Below are 7,918 nucleotides of genomic sequence, written 5' to 3'. Positions count from 1 at the left end.
TGTGTTGCGGTATTCACTTTTTTAGTTCTTGCATGCTATAATGTCCTTCTACTATGCCAGTTTCTAACGTTAATTGCTGTGATTAGTTAACTGCAATGAGATGGTAAATAAATATTAGTATATTTGGCTTGCCTTCCTTTTTTATTATCACTGCCAAAATCGACCGACCTGCCGCAATAACCAATTGAAACTGGTTAAAGCCCACAAATTTCACTAACCATGAAGACTTCGGGATAAAATCCAGATATATTGCAAAAAATCGCACATTTATATTGATTCTGTTAACACCAATCGGCTTCTGATTAACTCTCTTTGAATTTCAGACGCACTCTCTTTAAAACCATTGCAAATAAAAATGTGCTAAAATCAATTCGCATATTCATTTGTCTGCCACCCGTGATCTTCTATAAATCCAAGCCTAACTGGGTGTGGACTTACTTTATTACCAACTATTTTTTTTAAATCATTCTCTTTGGGCTAAAAAAAAAGGTCTGTTCCTTAAACTGTCATTTGATGCATTAAAATAAAGCTTAAATTCGTAAAGAAAAATAATCAATAAATTGTAGTTAAGCCACTATAAGTTGGAATAATGAAATCACTTAAGTAGATACGAATATATTTAATTTCGTGGGCGGTAGTGAATTTAAATTTGTTTCGTAATTCTGATTAAAAATTAATATTCTTATCTGAATGATTTAATTTATTCAATCAGCACAGCCTTCGGTCATTCGATCCGATTTAAAAAAAACCTACTGTTTATTTCCGACGTCAGCTACCAAATTATTTGCAAAAAAAAAAATCGAATTCAAGTGCTCTTGTTTGCCCACTTGGCAAAGCTCTTTGCAGTCACGTTTATTTAAAGATTTAATACAACATTGATGCAGACAATATTGATTTTTCGAACTGGATAGATCCAGTGCTCTTAGCGCCATGCGAAATTAGCGAGTTAATACCAATTGTAAATATGGCAATAAAGCAGAGAAAACAAAATTAAGTAGGACTGCCAGTTGGTCTGCGATAAGATCCGATTTGTGTTATTGGTGAAATTTTATTAGCAACAGTGGCGAAAGCTTATCTATCGAGTGCACGAGATAAAGACGCTCAATTAAACAATTGGGATGTTCGAGTGTCATATTTAAGGCTGATAAATTGGAGGGCAATGTACGAGTCGATCTCTGTAATTATTCGCCTGAAGCAATTGTATCTGTTTGCACTTCCAATTCGTTTGCTGTTCTGTCGCCTATATAGCTCATTATTTAAAATTGATGGCCAATTTAGGTTTATCCCTCAATGCGTCTTCCTTCATCTCATATTCAATTGCTCTTAGCATTGGTCGTGAATTTTCCAGGCTTACCCACAAACCCAATTTGGTGCAAAGTGGTGATTAGATTAGCGCCCACAGAGTTTCAAGTTCAGTGACTTTGATAACTGACCGTTAACAGTTGAGCAACTAACCGGCTTTAATCAAAAAGGTTTACCCAATTTCCCGCTACTTTTGGCTGTATCACATCTAAGTGGAATTAATAGAAAACCATTTGATTTAATTGATTGCTTAAAAAATGACAGTGGCATGAATATTTAATTAGTTATTTAAATACGTGAATTGAAATCATGGTATTTATTATCTTTATTTTGAGTCCTTTTATTAAAGCATGTCATCTACTTTATCTAGACAACTCAAAACTTTATAATTCTGAGAGGAAACGAAAGTATCCTTTCGCAAACAATATAAAGATTCCGACTGCAACTTCCTTGAAGTTGAGAAAATAAAATGAGAAATGCAACTTTTGCAACATGGCTAGAAAAGTTTCATTGCACTTTTGCCACTGTGGCGAATATATATCTATAATTTATCTAACAACTATCGGAACGAATTGCGCCACGATTTAATTGATTTCTTCGCACATCGCCAGCCACCGAACACCCCCGAAATGTGTTAATATTTAATTTGAGTTTACTTTATGCTTCAGGTTCGCAGAGCTTTTACACTTTAGTGTATAGACGTGAATTGGATTGAGACCGACGCCATCTACCCACCATAAAGTTCTGTTTATTTTGGCCAGTGAGGGCGACTAATTCCCGATACAAATGTAAATATTTGAGGCGGTCATTTTCGCTTTTTCATGGCCAGAGTTCAAGTTTATCCAACGGAAATAAATTTATTTTTCAAAGGTCAAACGATTTTCAAAAAAGAACTATACTATACTATATTGATGGCAATAACCAATTGGGAATACATATGCATATAATATGCATATGGCAGATGTGTATTTTGGCCAGCCACCAAGAAAATGTTTCTCTGCGAACGACTTTTTAGCAAAATATGGCAAGAAAAATATATGAAAATGGAAAACCAATGATGCATTGGGTCTGTACCTGGAATGAATGAAATAAATAAAAATATACCGCTTATAATTGAAAAATTAATTGACTAACAAAAGTATTAGAAACTTAAATCGATTTCTCTACGCTTATTTTCTTTCTAGTTGGGGTTCGTTGGGAAAATATTTTTCACAGCTGTCACTGGCACCAATTAATGTCAACTCCGTTTTGTTTGTGCAGGTTCCTGAACTTTGCCCCATGCTTATTTGAGGTTACGCTTTTGGGCGACGGCTAATCGATAACGTGCGCCACAAGGGAATATGGAAAATGCCATCGCAGTTGCAGTTCGAAATTGTTTATAAACAAATCAAAGTCAATTGATTAATGAAGAATGCAAAAGCGAGTGCAACGGCAGAAAAAAAAAGAACTGGTCAAAAGTACCTCGAACCGGTTGAAGGCGATTATCCAGAATGCAAACTTGGCGACTCGGGCTAACTTGGCCGAAAACTGAATCTGTGCATCTGGCAGCCAAATTGTTAAACGCCTATTATCCCATATGCACGAGTTTATGTAGATAAAGACTGTTTACGAGCACTAAAAAATATGGCCTGTGCGGATTGGATAGACTTCCGTTAAATGTTTATACGGCCCGTGAACAATGTTCCGAAACAAAATAGTGTTTCCAATTTTCGATTTTATTAGGTCGTGCTAGTTAAAATACAAAAGTAGATGCCAGCAGGTGTCCCACAAGCTGTTAATGATATTTAATGATTGTGATCAGTTTAGCAGGTTGAAAAGATAGAGAAAATATTTGCATGTGTTTTATTCAACGATAGGTTTTAATATTTATTGGCATTATGCAGTCAAGCGCCAGGTAAATATTGTTTATTTGCTGGCACGACTTTGTTTTCTTCACCTGTCTCACAGAAAATAAATTTGCAATCGAGAATGCACTTTATATAATTAAGTGCAAACATATAAATTTAAGCGCAAATTAAGTGTAATTTTTAAGATGAATAAAAAAATAATTTATACTATTTTATAAGTTATAATGTTAAAGACTTTCAAAATGATCCGAACATTTATTAAAAAATACACTTTTTTTTATGAGATATTTGAAGTCAGTTTTAAATTTAAGTTAGCAAAAGAAAATGTTTAAAATCGATGTACAACTTCTGCCAACTAAATTTACTGTCTCAAATTTGTTTACAAATGTACATTCCGCATCCTAAGCCTAATTTAACTTGACGTGTTCAATTACAAAAGTCAATTTGGATCAGCTCAAGGAACATTACACCCGGAATTCTAAACAACCCCTTTTTCATAAACCTCATCATCAACTTCAAGAACATTGTGGGATGTTTTCCGTCATGTGCAGACCTTTTTTGGTCACATAGCCAAAAAATATTAAATGTTCATTTGCATAAAAGAGTTGCAAAAGAAAAAATATCAAAGAAAAAGAAGGAAAAACCACAAAATAAGACAAAATCGTTTTGCGGTTGCGACGAATTTCTGCCTGAATCGCAGACGGTACCTTACTGACAAGTGGGTGTGATGTTTTAAACCCGAAAACAAAACTTCCATCAAAGAGCATTAAAATTGTCAGTTCAGGGTTTCGTTAATATTCTTGAAATACAAACGTCATATACATATATTGATAGGGTAAGCCAAGAGACGACAATAAAATGGAAGATAACGTTTTGGAAAAACCTCATTGGGATCCCAGTTTTGGTGAGAATCGGAATAATTGAATGCAGCCTTTTGGTTTTATATGTCGGCTTGATTGTAACAACGACGGAAGAAAACAATTTATTTATATTTATACGTTTATAAAAGATAAATATTCCGAGAAAGGTTAAGATTTTAAATAGAGAAAACTATAATTTTAATGCAAGTTTATAATTAAAAAAAAAACAAAAAAACATTATGCATGCCGACTTTTAAGTTTATCTGAGAGGTACTAAGGACGCGCCTAAGCTCACCTTAAATAAAAATAAACACCAATAAATTTAAAATCTCTATTTAAGTAGGAAATTATTGTGATATATAGTCGTCCAATAAATTAAAGCGCACTGCTTAAGTGACCTTTACTTTTATCTACATACAACAAAAATAGTTTCCTAGAATGAGATCACACTCCTGATAAAATATTTCTGGCATTTGGTCAGAACCTAACTGGACGTAATTAGAAGCTTAAAAATCGATTTTCCTTATTTTCGTTTAGTTCTTAAATGGCCTTTTTGAAAAATGCATTTGTACAGACTACTTGAGATGTTGGTTGATTGATTACAAGTAAAAATAAATTGAATCACACAGTATATGAAATTGTTATAAAACAAATGCCCATTACATCGATTGTGGTCAAGGTGTAATGCTATCGACTCATCATAAATCAAAATTTTACTGTCGCAAAGGAACATGTCAAATTTTTATCAGATAGGAAAACATACATACATGAACATTGGTATTCGTAGTATTTATTACTAATGACATGCACTTGTCAGCACATTTCTTAGGAAAGTGTGAAGCCCAGAAAATCAAACGAAACTGTAATAGAAATTGATTGTTAATTAACTAAAATGTTTTCCTCGTAAACAATTTCTATGGGAAATCATGTCTTCCTATGTGTCATAATTTAACTTTGTGCTTACGCTACTGACCAGCTACTACGCAGGTAAAGGGCTTTAATGAAACAAGTTAGATAACAAATGAATAATGTTTACATGCATTTTTATAGATAAATTGGTGCGATATCTGGGTCTGCCTATATCATCATTTATTGGCTGATAATTATAATAAACGATTTAATTCCACTAACAATTTTTTTTGACAGGCCTATGTGGCAAAACACCATATACATATATCGTGAACATTTATTTATATTGATGTTATAAACAGTTGACTAGTTATACAAAATATAACAATTTTAAATAACAAGAAAATTTTTTTTTATCAAAATTTATGCATTTAATTTCAAAGTTAGACGATAATACGTTTTCAAATTTTATTAAACTGTTTGGTTCTATTGAATTAGATATTTTTTTCTTAATAAATAGTGAAACTGGTCGCAAACAATGTAATTACAATTTAAAAACATAGTTAGCACAGTTTCAAAACATAACACCTAATGCATTTTTTTTTTTTTGATCCTTCAAAATTCTTGGAATGAAATATATACCAGAAGAATGTATAGCAATTCAAGATATACCAACTCCGTTGAGATGGAATTGAATTTTAAAAAAAAGATGAGTCAGTTGAAAACATCGTAATTGCGCAAAGCGAGCATGACAATATGTTGCCAAGCTGTTCCATGTTATCAGGTTGGCAACAACAAAATATGTAGACCAAACAACAACATTTACAAATATTTCTATGTACTATATAAATACACATATACATGTGGGTATTTCGGAATGCGAAACGGAAACAAATAAGTAGAGCAGAGCGAATGGAAAAATTAAAATAAGGGGAAATGACTGAGCCGGTGAAAGACCAAAATAAACTCAAGTGCAACCTAAATTATAAAGGAAAATCGCTGTTGTCGAAAACGTGAAAAAATATAGAAGATGGTCTAAAAATAAAACATAAATACATACATATATACATATGTATATGCTGCAAACTTTCTTACACGATTTAAACAAGTATCTATAAGATATTTTTCCTTAAGTTTTGGAACAAAGTTTTTCAATTATATTTCAACATATATTTCAACATTCAAATAATCAGTATTATAAAAGATGAATGACAATTTATTTTCTGTGTACAGATAACAACTTTACGCACGTTTTTCTTCTTCGTTCTTCGTTTTCCTTTTCCGCAACAAATCAGCCGGCAGCTGGTTTTTCTTTTCCACTATTTTTCGCACTCTCTTGCAACCACTCTCTCCTCTCCCGCTACTTTTCTCCTTTCTCTCCGTTTCCGATTTTGTTTTGATTCGCACTCCAGACGTGTGCAATAAATAATGATTTCTAATTTATGCCCAACAAACGGCGCACATATTTTATTCACATATCACAAAAACGGCGTCACAAAAAGTAGGGGGAAAACACGGCCTGCTCTCGTTTCGATTTACATATTTAAATAGTTGCCCGATAGAATAGAATAATTCCTGAATTAACAGTCCCGTTTTGGCTGGGCATGGAAAATCGAATTTTCCGCCACCGAGTCTAAAAGTAAAATGCGCGCTACAGTAGAGGTGGAGAATCATCGATGCCAATATCGTTGTCATCGATGTTTTCAAAACATCCGTGTCATCGATGCTTAACGGAACAACATCGATGTTTTTCCATATCCCCTCTGCTTTTCCTCTGCCGCAGCGCTGCCCACATAAATGTTTAGAAAACGATGATCTGAATCATGGGAAACAGATGATCCAACATAAAAATGTAAAGAAATTGATCAGCTAACATAAAAATGTTAGGACAACGAAGTTTTAACATTGCCGAGAATCGCATGCGAGAAATCATAGAAAAATGTATTTGAAAGAGCGCAGAACCCGAAATCGGTCTGATAACAGAGTTGTTCCGGCATTTGACAGAGCGTAAGTCTGTTAGCCACCAACAAATTAAAAAATTTTAACAAAAATGTACCTTAAAAAAATTTTTGTTCAAATTTATACTCATATATAATTTCTATGTTTGTGTTGATTTAATTTCGTTAATTCTATTATTATTAATATTATTACGTCGTTTTTCTCAACGTTTCGTTTTTAGGGCTTGGTTGACTTTTTTCTGGAAATGCCCATATATATTCTTGATCAGCATCACTAGGAGTGTCGATCAAGCCATGTCTTTCCATCCTTCCGTTTCTACGCAAACTAGTTTCTCATTTTTAGTGCTATATGCATGAAACTTTCCCAAAAGTTATCCCGCTATAGCAGGTAGTATATAAGTCGGAACGAGCCGGATCGGACGACTATAGCATATGGATCCCTTTGAAACAATCAGAAAAAAAATGAAAATAATTATAACTTTGCTGTTTTTTAATTTTTTTTCTTGAAGAACTAGTAATTGTTAAATATTCCATAATTACTGTTTAAGTTTCATTTAAATCAACTTTTTACTTCAAAAAAATTTTTTTTGACATTTTAATAATGTAATAGTTTAGAATTATGCTTGTAATTTGCTTGCCATAGAAATGTTTTAAGACAAATTTTAGATGTTTTAAATAGTATTTAATTTATTTTAGAGGTATATAAACTTGTTTAATCAAAAAATCAATCACTTACAAAAAAAGAAATCGAGAACTATACAAAATATTTTGAATGCCATTTTTTGATTACCTTCTGCACCGGAAAATAAAGGTTTGATGTGTGGAGGAATTCATCGATTTAAATTTGTAAACCAAGGTTATTTATTCAAATATCTATAAGACAGCATAGATTGCGGAGAAACGTACAAACCGACATCGCTAAATCGACTCGAGTGTTGATCTTTATATAAAATATATATACTTTACATATATAAAGTATATATATATATATATACATTAAGAGCTTTCACAAAAATGGTGTGATCATCCTTACAAATATACTAAGTTACGCCGACTGGATAGAGAAAATCGTGGTTGATTATTAAGAAAATAAGTATTATTG

This window comes from Drosophila elegans, unplaced genomic scaffold, assembly GCF_018152505.1.
Source record: "Drosophila elegans isolate 14027-0461.03 unplaced genomic scaffold, ASM1815250v1 contig_814, whole genome shotgun sequence".
Classification (NCBI taxonomy): domain Eukaryota; kingdom Metazoa; phylum Arthropoda; class Insecta; order Diptera; family Drosophilidae; genus Drosophila; species Drosophila elegans.
Note: the sequence above shows the minus strand (reverse complement) of the source record.